This window comes from Leuresthes tenuis, unplaced genomic scaffold (assembly GCF_036924035.1).
Source record: "Leuresthes tenuis unplaced genomic scaffold, fLeuTen1.0.hap1 SCAF_69, whole genome shotgun sequence".
Taxonomy (NCBI): domain Eukaryota; kingdom Metazoa; phylum Chordata; class Actinopteri; order Atheriniformes; family Atherinopsidae; genus Leuresthes; species Leuresthes tenuis.
The window spans coordinates 180,722-193,759 of record NW_027325423.1 but is presented as its reverse complement, the minus strand read 5'-3'; positions in this window follow the sequence as shown (position 1 = coordinate 193,759).

Genomic DNA, 13,038 nt, shown 5'->3' with positions numbered 1-13,038 from the left:
GTGAAGTTAAACAATGAATGGGTCCATAGTCGGTATGAGAAGACTACAGGAATATTTACCTGGGTGTACGTTCAAACAGAGATGAGAAAATTGCGATAAATTATTGTTTGTTTGTTTGTTAGTATGTATATGAATGTTATGTGTATAAACTGTGTTGAGTTGTAGTTACTCAGTAGTGTCTCAGTGAAACAACCGACGGGGGAAGCCTTGCGGTGACAACAAAAGCAGTGTTTTACTGATCAGTCAAGTTGCTCCAGTGTACTCCATACAAACTGGTTGGCTACTGAAGGGATAGAAAATGGGGAATACTTGTTTTAAAGCAAACAAGGAATTAGATGGGAAAAATACATGTTTTAACGGGACCCAGACAATATTAAATACTCAGACAGATGGGAGAAGAAGTGTAGTTTTGTAGGAAATCACAAAATTATTACATAAAATTAGTGAAATCAATTGAAGAATGCCTTTCTGAAGAGCTGTTTACCACAGATGAGCAGCTTTGCGACCAAGCACATTGTAGATCGCTTTACTGCCAAAATGATCTAGTTTAATGGATTGGTTTAGACATGCATAACAGCATTTTAAGAACAAAGAGAGAAACAAAAAGGGACAACGCTTCATGGTGGAAGGTGATGTATAAATAACTGTGTATATGATGAAGGAGAGACCATTTGAGCAGCACAGCCATTTCGCAGCACAGGGACAGCAGTCCAAGTTAAAGGATCTCCCACGTGGTATCACCTGTCACACTGTGTCAAGGCATCAAAAGAAGAAAAAATCACAAAACTCAAGGACAAAGAGACGAAGACTCCGGTGAACGAAGAGAGAGGACTTACAAACCAGAAATACAAAAGGATGCTCGATATCAAGATCCAGAAGAAGAGGCTAACAATGCCACGAACACTTACGATGCTGGGAATGATGCCAGCAATGAACAGAGAAGAAGATTCAGTGTCATCAATCTGCAACACGTGCCTCTAATGAGGGGGTGAATATAGAATCCTCAACGATTACAACGTCTCTGGGAACTGTGACAACAACAAGGTTTAAACCATTTTGATATATATTGTAACCTATTGGCTAAGGAATAGTGCTGAAAATTAGGTAAATCTAATCCACCACTGTCCTTGGTCTTCTGTAGGGTTTTTAAACTAATACGTGGTGGTTTGTTTTTCCACAGAAATTTGGAGATGCATGAATCTAGTGACTTAAACCAAGTAGCAGGTTGGTTTTATGGGGATCATTGAGAACAAATAGTTAACTTTTGGTAGTATCATCATTTTAATGGTTGTAACTCTCCCCATAAGTGATATAGGTAAGGACTTCCAACGAGAGAGATTGTCCTCTACTGTCTTTAATAATTGCACATAAATTAGCTTTGTTAGCTCTGAGAGCCTGGAGGAAATGTTTATGCCTAAATATCTAATATTTCCTGACTGTAAAGTGATCGCAGGTATATTCTGGACCCTACAGTTAATGGGCAGAACTGTGGTCTTAGACCATTTGATAGAGTAGTCAGAAAGTGCCGAGAATTTATTTATGAGTGTGATCGTGTGAGTGAGAGACGTCTCTGAGTTCTGAAGGAAAAATAATACATCATCAGCATAAAGACTTATTTTATGCTCAATATTTTGGGGTTGGATGCCTTTAATATTTCTATCTTGTCTGATAGCAGCTGCTAAAGGTTTGATGAAAATAGCAAAAAGTGAGGGAGAAAGTGAGCAACCCTGTCTTGTACCTCTCTGCAGACTGAAGCTTGGAGAAGTTTGATCATTTGTCCTGACACTTGCATTTGGGGAGCTATATAATATCCTTATCCAGTTGATGAAGTGTGACCCAAACCCGAATTTGTTTTATGCTGCGAATAAAAATTTCCAGTTCCCTCCATTAAATGCTTTTTCTGCATCTAGAGAGTCGATTGTGGTTTCCAAGTTGTTGATGGTAGAATAGTCTATGAGATTAACGATGCGGTTTGTGAACGAACTGTTGTGCCTACTGCTCTTCAGCCTGTCAAATGAAACGTAGAATTTAAAACGTGACAAATGAACGAAGACCCAAGGAGTTGAGTCGTAAACTAATCAATACTGTTTCCTGTGCGAGGACCCGTCAGTCGAGGAGTTGAGTCATGAACGAATCAATACTGTTTCCTGTCCTGCTGACTGAGCTTATGAAGCTGCCGCCTGCCATGTGGTGAGGAAGGGTACTGCATGAAAATGAACGAATCACTCACTGAGACAACACGTTACTCCCGAGTCATATAAAAAATTTGTTCATATCGAACGAATCGCTCACGAACGACACTTCACTATCTATTTGACGAGTTATGCATGAATTCGGATTTTGCAATAAAATTAATTCCTTCTCTCAAACCAAGTTCAAACTGCTTTGTCCTTCATATTTATCTATTTCTAATCTAGTTTCAACAATAAACAACCCCACATCATATTTGCTCTTCGCCCAAAGATCATTGGGCACTTCAGCCAACATGGGTATCGAAGACAAATCTTTTTCAGATTAAAAACATGCTTCAAAATGTGATTCTGTGGTAGGAATTAATTCCACAGTTCTTTGACAATGCATTGTACTCAAAAATGTTTTTTTGTATGCTGACAATCGTTCAGAAAACATCAAATTTGAATCAGCAGGTGAAACGGTCCAATCCGTTTCTTTCTGACATGTAGCAACAAACTCTCCCACACCTTGTCAATGCCAGTGTGTAGGTTTGGCCAAGGAAATGTGAGGGCGAGTACCACAAACATTAAAAAAATCGAATTGCTCTGGAGTGAGCGACACAGCCAATAAAGTAGGCGCACATATTTTTTCACTTCTTCTCATAGTCATTGTCAGGCCCCAAAGAAATGTGTGATGTTCAGTGCAAATCAGCAGGTTGCATGAAATCAGAAAGGGGTGAAACTAACGCTTTTGCTTCTTCCACTAGTTGTTGTGAAAAAGGAGAGCTGGGAAGTTTCCACTCATAAGCATATGTAAGTGCAGATGAATCAAACTGCACTGCTGTAAAAACTTTGTCAGGCTGTAACATAACGTTAACACCCTCTGGTGTAGAAGTTAAAATAATGCCTAATTTACACATGAGATCACAGCCCATCAGGTTAATGGGACACAACTCTGATAACAAAAATGAGTGTTTGAAGGAGAGCCCATCGGGAGTGACACACGCAATGGGCGATGTCATTTTCTCCTTCACAACCTGGCCTGATGCAGACATAGAGTAAACGTGGTTTCCACTTAACTTTGGAGGACAATCAACCTCCCCTGACGTCACTACTGATGAACATAAGTTCCTATATTCTGAGAGAAATATCTTTGCTCTAGGACGGAACTAGCATGCAAAACTTTACTACGTGAATCACAGTCGGCAAGCGTTTCTTCACTACACAGAGCAGGAAAAATGTGTGAGTGTGTTTGTGCTATCACCCATTAGTGGAGGCTCCGCTGTCGCGTGACGTCCAGAACCTGCCTCCCACCCTCAGTCAGCCTTTTGCCCAATTTCATCACTTTTCAGCTGTGGACACAGCCACAGTAAAAACAAATATTCGGATCATAGCTCTGGCGTGGCCCATTTCGACCTCCTCTCCCACACGTCCACGTCTTCAACTTCGGCCTCGTCCTCTGTTTACACCAACTGCGTAATACATGGTCATGGCTGCCAAATGCAGCTCCTTTTCACACTTGTCCCTTTTGGTTGTCTTACGCGTCTCAACTTGGTTATGAGCATGGCGAGCATATCGGCGAACGTCAGCCAAACGAGGACCCTCACACCATCCCACGTAAATGTTCTTTACTTCAGTGGCGACATCTGGCATGAGGCCTTTAATTATTGCATTGCATGCAATACTCTCCCATGGTCCTGATTCATTACCCAAATCCCTTGGTCTCTGATGACCGCTGTGCTTGCTGACTTCCTCAAGGATGCGGTGTACAAAATCATCAGTCCCTTCATTGGGTTTCTGTTTGCAGGTGTAAATGTGGGACATATTGATTTTGGTTGGAAATTGAGTGGTGATGGCTTGACACAGTCTTTGGATGGCTGCTTAATATTGAGCATTATCATTATGTCCTCGTTCACTGTTGGTAGGTCGCAAATCCAGTTGTAGCATACTGGCCTCTATTTTGCAGAGGTCGGTCAGTTTGAACTTTTTTGCCAATATGCGACGCAATTCAACCCCGGTCGGGCAGAATTGTGCGCAGAAATCTCGCAACTCGTCAGCAAAATGGGGTCCAGAAATCTCTGGATCTGGTAAGCATTGTTATGCTTCCATGATGTCAGTCTCAGTCCAGGGTCGATAAACCAGTAATGGTCCAGTGGGAACTGCAACTTTAACCATAGGCATGGTTTGAATCTGGTTTTGTTTTTTCTCACGTTTAGATCTCTGAAGTCCAGATTGTGGGTAAAGGATTTTTGTCACTTGCGTTAAAAGTTCTTGGGCAGGTACGCTGGAGAACCAAACGTCTTCCTTTTCCTCATCATCAGACCTATGTAACTGATGTTGTGAGAATGATGGAATTTCTTCCCGAGGGAGGATGGAAGAAGTCCCTTCTTCCCGAGAGCCAGAGGCTTGTGGCAGGGCTGGCTGTTGTTGTTGCAGGCGTCGTGGAGGGCAGGAGTCCAGGTCTGGATCCGGCACAGCGAGAGCGCTCAGGGTGGGGTAAAGAGGTGCAGAAGGAGAAAAAGTGTTATCAGTGGAATATGGTGGTGGTTTAAAAGAAGATTCAGTCTTAATCAGAGCTGAATTATGTTTTCGTCCACATACTAAATTATTATCATCATTCCGTCATGGCATTTGTTTAACATTTTCCTTTCTTTCTCTTAATACACTTTATTTTTTCCAACATTCTATACCTTTCTTACTTCTTATTTAAACTTAATTTTCTTTTTTTTGCTTCATCTCTTTCTCATATTTGCAAAACCTTTCTTCTAATTTTCTTATTTCTAACATACTAAAAGAACCTTCAGGTGGAAAACCTCTGGACCATATTTCTTTTTCATTTCAACATGCTTAGGTCCCCCGGTAGGGTCAAAAGTCTGAGACCTACTGTTTCCCATTCTCAGACTTGGAATGGGGAAATATATTCCTTCACTCAAAGGACGTCTCCAATGAGGACCTTTAATCTGTACTCACACTTCTTCGGAGTACTTCACACTTCTTCGGACTGCTTCAAAAGTTTCACTTACCCATGAAATCTCTGTCTCACTAATGACACAACCGGGAAACCCTCTTTTATTCAAATAAAAACTAAAAAGCAGTCCTATCGTCTCAGACTATCATATTTAAAAAATGATCCCAGTGCTGATATTCAGGAAAAGGACCTGCCAGTCCTCTCTCTCAGAAAAGGCCTTGGAGGTATGAGGCTGGAACAGCTCATTCAGTCCAGGCTGGCCATGCACTGCGGTCCGGTCCAGAGACACCAGTCGAGGGATCCTGTTCGTGACGCCAAAATTGTGGACATTGAAGGGCATGTTGAAGGTGTGAATGTCCGACCATAGTTGGTAAAAAGCGGGTAAGAAAAGGTTAAAATACCCGACTCTACACAATCAATAGCGGGAGCGGAGTTGTTCGGCTAAAAGAAGGTGTGAAAGTCCGACCATGGTTTGTAAAAAGCGGGTAAGAAAAGGTTCGAATGCCAAAATATACACCATCAAAAGCGGAAGCCGAGGTGTTCGGCTGCAAGTAGGTGTGAATGTCAGATCATAATTTGCAAAAAGCTGATGAGAAAGGTGTGAATGACCAACAAAAGTTGCTGAAAAATGTGATTCTGTGGTAGGAATTAATTCCACAGTTCTTTGACAATGCATTGTACTCAAAAATGTTTTTTGTATGCTGACAATCGTTCAGAAAACATCAAATTTGGATCAGCAGGTGAAACGGTCCAATCTGTTTCTTTCTGACATGTAGCAACAAACTCTCCCACACCTTGTCAATGCCAGTGTGTAGGTTTGGCCAAGGAAATGAGAGGGCGAGCACCACAAACATTAAAAAAATCGAATTGCTCTGGAGTGAGCGACACAGCCAATAAAGTAGGCGCACATATTTTTTCACTACTGTTTCCCATTCTCAGACTTGGAATGGGGAAATATATTCCTTCACTCAAAGGACGTCTCCAATGACGGTGTGAATGACCGACAATAATTGCTGAAAAATGTGTTAGAAAAGGTAAGAATGCCAGACCATTCATCATCAAAAGCGGGAGTAGAGGTGTTCCGCTGTAAGATGGTGCGAATGTCCGACCATAGTTGGTAAAAAGCGGGTAAAAAAAGGTTCGAATGCCCGAATATATACCATCAAAAGCGGAAGCGGAGGTGTTCGGCTGCAAGAAGGTGTGAACGTCCGACCAAAGTTTGTAAAAAGCAGGTAAGAAAAGGTGCGAATGCCCGAACATACACCATCAAAAGAGGGAGCGGAGGTGTTCCGCTGTAAGATGGTGTGAATGTCCGACCATAGTTGGTAAAAAGCGGGTAAGAAAAGGTTCGAATGCCCGAATATATACCATCAAAAGCGGAAGCGGAGGTGTTCGGCTGCAAGAAGGTGTGAATGTCCGACCAAAGTTTGTAAAAAGCAGTTAAGAAAAGGTTCGAATATCCAACCAAACAATCAAAAGTGGGAGCAGAGCTGTTCGACTGCAAGTAGGTGTGAATGTCCACCCATAATTCCTGAAAAATGGGTAAGAAAAGGTGCGAATGCCCAACCATACATCATCAAAAGAAGAAGTGGATGTGTTCTGCTACAAGAAGGTTTGAATGTCCGACCATAGTTTGTAAAAAGTGGGTAAGAAAAAGTTCGAATGCCCGAACATACACCATCAAAAGAGGGAGCGGAGGTGTTCCGCTGTAAGACGGTGTGAATGTCCGACCATAATTGGTAAAAAGCGGGTAAGAAAAGGTTAAAATACCCGACTGTACACAATCAATAGCGGGAGCGGAGTTGTTCGGCTACAAGAAGGTGTGAAAGTCCGACCATGGTTTGTAAAACGCGGGTAAGACAAGGTGCGAATGCCCGACAATGTATGATCAAAAGAGGGAGCGGAGGTGTTCGGCTGCAAGGTCTGAATTTCCAACAATTATTTGTAAACACCGTTGAAGAAAAGCCTCGAAAGCCCGACTATACACCATCAAAAGCGGGAGCAGAGGTGTTCAGCTGCAAGAAGGTCTGAATGTCCACCAATAATTACTGAAAAATGGGTAAGAAAAGGTGTGAATGCCCAACTATATATCATAAAAAGCAGAAGTGGATGTATTCGGCCACAAGAAGGTTTGAATGTCCGACCATAGTTTGTAAAAGGCGGGTAAGAAAAGGTTTGAATGCCCGAACATACACAATCAAAAGAGGGAGCGGAGGTGTTTCGCTGCAAGAAGGTGTGAATGTCCGAGCATAGTTTGTAAAAAGTCGGTAAGAAAAGGTTCGAATGCCAGAACATACACCATCAAAAGAGGGAGCGGAGGTGTTCCGCTGTAAGAAGGTGTGAATGTCTGACCATAGTTGGTAAAAAGCGGGTAAGAAAAGGTTAAAATACCCGACTCTACACAATCAATAGCGGGAGCGGAGTTATTCGGCTAAAAGAAGGTGTGAAAGTCCGACCATGGTTTGTAAAAAGCGGGTAAGAAAAGGTTCGAATGCCAAAATATACACCATCAAAAGCGGAAGCCGAGGTGTTCGGCTGCAAGTAGGTGTGAATGTCAGATCATAATTTGCAAAAAGCTGATGAGAAAGGTGTGAATGACCGACAATAATTGCTGAAAAATGTGTTAGAAAAGGTAAGAATGCCGGACCATTCATCATCAAAAGCGGGAGAAGAGGTGTTCGGCTGCAAGAAGCTGTGAATGTCCAGCCATAATTACCTAAAAACGGGTAAGAAAAGGTAGTATTAACAGACCATAAATTATCAAAACAGGGAGCGGAGGTGTTCCGCTGAAAGAAGGTGTGAATGTCCGACCATAATTGGTAAAAAGCGGGTAAGAAAAGGTTAAAATACCCGACTGTACACAATCAATAGCGGGAGCGGAGTTGTTTGGCTACTAAAAGGTGTGAAAGTCCGACCATGGTTTGTAAAAAGCGGGTAAGAAAAGGTTTGAATGCCAAAATATACACCATCAAAATAGGGAGCGGAGGTGTTCAGCTGCAAGAAGGTCTGAATGTCCATCAATAATTGCGAGAAAACATGAAAAAATTTTTTCGAATATCCAACCCAACATGATCATAAGTGGGAGAGGAGGTGTTCAGCTGCAAGAAGGTTTGAATGTCCGACCATAGTTTGTAAAAAGCGGGTAAGAAAAGGTTCAAATGCCCGAACATACACCATCAAAAGAGGCAGCGGAGGTGTTCCGCCATAAGAAGGTGTGAATGTCCGACCGTAGTTGGTAAAAAGTGGGTAAGAAAAGGTTAAAAAACCCGACTGTACACAATCAATAGCGGGAGCGGAGTTGTTCGGCTACAAGAAGGTGTGAAAGTCCGACCATGGTTTGTAAAACGCGGGTAAGACAAGGTGCGAATGCCCGACAATGTATGATCAAAAGAGGGAGCGGAGATTTTAGGCTGCAAGGTCTGAATTTCCAACCATAATTTGTAAACACCGTTGAAGAAAAGCCTCCAAAGCCCGACTATACACCATCAAAAGCGGGAGCGGAGGTATTCAGCTGCAAGAAGGTCTGAATGTCCACCAATAATTACTGAAAAATGGGTAAGAAAAGGTATGAATGCCCAACTATACATCATCAAAAGCAGAAGTGGATGTGTTCGGCCACAAGAAGGTTTGAATGTCCGACCATAGTTTGTAAAAGGCGGGTAAGAAAAGGTTCGAATGCCCGAACATACACAATCAAAAGAGGGAGCGGAGGTGTTTCGCTGTAAGAAGGTGTGAATGTCCGACCATAGTTGGTAAAAAGCGGGTAAGAAAAGGTTAAATTACCCGACTCTACACAATCAATAGCAGGAGCGGAGTTGTTCGGCTAAAAGAAGATGTGAAAGTCCGACCATGGTTTGTAAAAAGCGGGTAAGAAAAGGTTCGAATGCCAAAATATACACCATCAAAAGCGGAAGCCGAGGTGTTCGGCTGCAAGTAGGTGTGAATGTCAGATCATAATTTGCAAAAAGCTGATGAGAAAGGTGTGAATTGACCGACAATAATTGCTGAAAAATGTGTTAGAAAAGGTAAGAATGCCGGACAATTCATCATCAAAAGCGGGAGAAGAGGTGTTCGGCTGCAAGAAGCTGTGAATGTCCAGCCATAATTACCTAAAAACGGGTAAGAAAAGGTAGTATTGCCAGACCATAAATGATCAAAACAGGGAGCGGAGGTGTTCCGCCGAAAGAAGGTGTGAATGTCCGACCATAATTGGTAAAAAGCGGGTAAGAAAAGGTTAAAATACCCGACTGTACACAATCAATAGAGGGAGCGGAGTTGTTTGGCTACTAAAAGGTGTGAAAGTCCGACCATGGTTTGTAAAAAGCGGGTAAGAAAAGGTTCGAATGCCAAAATATACACCATCAAAAGAGGGAGCGGAGTTGTTCAGCTGAATGTCCATCAATAATTGCTAGAAAAAATTTCGAATATCCAACCGCACATGATCATAAGTGGGAGAGGAGGTGTTCAGCTGCAAGAAGGTGTGAATGTCCACCCATAATTCCTCAAAAATGGGTAAAAAAAAAGGTGCGAATGCCTAACCATACATCATCAAAAGAGGGAGCGGAGGTGTTCCGCTGTAAGACGGTGTGAATGTCCGATCATAGATGGTAAAAAGCGGGTAAGAAAAGGTTAAATTACCCGACTGTACAAAATCAAAAGAGGGAGCGGAGTTGTTCAGCTAAGAGAAGGTGTGAAAGTCCGACCTTGGTTTGTAAAAAGCGGGTAAGAAAAGGTTCGTATGCCCGAATATACACCATCAAAAGCGGAAGCGGAGGTGTTCGGCTGCAAGATATTGTGAACGTCCGACCAAAGTTTGTAAAAAGCAGTTAAGAAAAGGTTCGAATATCTAACCAAACATAATCAAAAGCGGGAGCAGAGCTGTTCGACTGGAAGTAGGTGTGAATGTCAGATCATAATTTGCAAAAAGCTGATGAGAAAGGGTGAGAATGCCCGACTATACACCATCAAATGCGGTAGCGGAGTTGTTCGGCTGTGAGTAGGTGTGAATCTCCAACCATAATTGCTGAAAAATGTGTTACAAAAGGTAAAAATGCCGGTCCATACATCATCAAAATCGGGAGAGGTGGTGTTCAGCTGCAAGAAGGTCTAAATGTCCATCAATAATTGCTAGAAAACATGAAAGCAAATTTTCGAAAATCAAACCGCACATGATCATAAGTGGGAGAGGAGGTGTTCAACTGCAAGAAGGTGTGAATGTCCACCCATAATACCTGAAAAATGGGTAAAAAAAAGGTGCGAATGCCCAACCATACACCATCAAAAGCGGAAGCGGAGGTGTTCGGCTGCAAGATATTGTGAACGTCCGACCAAAGTTTGTAAAAAGCAGTTAAGAAAAGGTTAGAATATCTAACCAAACATAATCAAAAGCGGGAGCAGAGCTGTTCGACTGGAAGTAGGTGTGAATGTCAGATCATAATTTGCAAAAAGCTGATGAGAAAGGGTGAGAATGCCCGACTATACACCATCAAATGCGGTAGCGGAGTTGTTCGGCTGTGAGTAGGTGTGAATCTCCAACCATAATTGCTGAAAAATGTGTTAGAAAAGGTAAAAATGCCGGTCCATACATCATCAAAATCGGGAGAGGTGGTGTTCAGCTGCAAGAAGGTCTAAATGTCCATCAATAATTGCTAGAAAACATGAAAGAAAATTTTCGAAAATCAAACCGCACATGATCATAAGTGGGAGAGGAGGTGTTCAACTGCAAGAAGGTGTGAATGTCCACCCATAATACCTGAAAAATGGGTAAAAAAAAGGTGCGAATGCCCAACCATACATCATCAAAAGCAGGAGTGCATGTGTTCGGCTACAAGAAGGTGTGAACGTGCAACCAAAGTTTGTAAAAAGCAGTTAAGAAAAGGTTCGAATATCCAACCATACATAATCAAAAGCGGGAGCAGAGCTGTTCGACTGCAAGTAGGTGTGAATGTCAGATCATAATTTGCAAAAAGCTGATGAGAAAGGGTGAGAATGCCCGACTATACACCATCAAATGCAGTAGCGGAGTTGTTCGGCTGTGAGTAGGTGTGAATCTCCAACCATAATTGCTGAAAAATGTGTTAGAAAAGGTAAAAATGCCGGTCCATACATAATCAAAATCGGGAGAGGTGGTGTTCAGCTGCAAGAAGGTCTAAATGTCCATCAATAATTGCTAGAAAACATGAAAGAAAATTTTCGAAAATCAAACCACACATGATCATAAGTGGGAGAGGAGGTGTTCAGCTGCAAGAAGGTGTGAATGTCCACCCATAATACCTGAAAAATGGGTAAAAAAAAGGTGCGAATGCCCAACCATACATCATCAAAAGCAGGAGTGCATGTGTTCGGCTACAAGAAGGTGTGAACGTCCAACCAAAGTTTGTAAAAAGCAGTTAAGAAAAGGTTCGAATATCCAACCATACATAATCAAAAGCGGGAGCAGAGCTGTTCGACTGCAAGTAGGTGTGAATGTCAGAGCATAATTTGCAAAAAGCTGATGAGAAAGGGTGAGAATTACTCACAAACGGGTAAGAAAAGGTAGTATTGCCAGACCATATATGATCAAAACAGGGAGCGGAGGTGGTTCAGCTGCAAGAAGGTTTGAATGTCCGACTAAAGTTCAAATATATTAACAAAAGCGGGAGGAGAGGTCTTCGGATGAGAGTGGTTGAAAATTTCCAACCATAATGTATAAAATGCGGTGAAAAAAAGGTGTGATAGAACACTAAAAGGTGGAGCGGAAGTGTTCGGCTGCAAGAAGGTGTGAATGTCCGACTATATTTGGTGAAAAGCAGGTGAAGCAAGGTCTGAATGCCCAACCTTACATCATCAAAAGCGAGATCAGAGGTGTTTGGCTGCAAGAAGGCCATAGTTTGCCAAAAGCAGGTAAGGTGCGAATGTCCGACTAAATATCAACAAAATTTGGGGCAGAGGTCTTCGGATGCAAGTGGGTGTGAATATCCCACCATACAAGTATGGTGGAGAGGAAGCTGTGAATGGCCGACCATAGTAAAAGGCGGGTGAGAGAAGGTGCGAATGTCAAACCATACATAATCAAAACAGGGAGCGGAGGTGTTCTGCTGTAAGAAGGTGTGAATGTCCAACCATAGTTGGTAAAAAGCGGGTAAGAAAAGGTTAAAATACCCGACTGTACACAATCAATAGCGGGAGCGGAGTTGTTCGGCTACTAAAAGGTGTGAAAGTCCGACCATGGTTTGTAAAAAGCGGGTACGAAAAGGTGCGAATGTCCGACAATGTATGATCAAAAGAGAGAGCGGAGGTTTTCGGATACAAGAAGGTTTGAATGTCCCACCATAGTTTGTAAAAAGCGGGTAAGAAAAGGTTCGAAAGCCCGACTATACACCATCAAAAGCGGGAGCAGAGGTGTTCCGCTGTAAGACGGTGTGAATGTCCGACCATAGTTGGTAAAAAGCGGGTAAGAAAAGGTTAAAATACCCGACTGTACACAATCAATAGCGGGAGCGGAGTTGTTTGGCTACAAGAAGGTGTGAAAGTCACACCATGGTTTGTAAAAACCGGGAAGAAAAGGCTCGAAAGCCCGACTATACACAATCAAAAAGAAGGTTTGAATGTCCATCAATAATTGCTTTAAAACAAGAAAGTAAATTTTCGAATATCAAACCGTACATGATCATAAGCGGGAGAGGAGGTGTTCCGCTGTAAGACGGTGTGAATGTCCGACCATAGTTGGTAAAAAGCGGGTAAGAAAAGGTTAAAATACCCGACTGTACACAATCAATGGCGGGAGCGGAGTTGTTCGGCTACTAAAAGGTGTGAAAGTCCGACCCTGGTTTGTAAAAGCGGGTAAGAAAAGGTTCGAATGCCCGAACATACACCATCAAAAGAGGGAGCGGAGGTGTTCCGCTGTAAGACGGTGTGAAT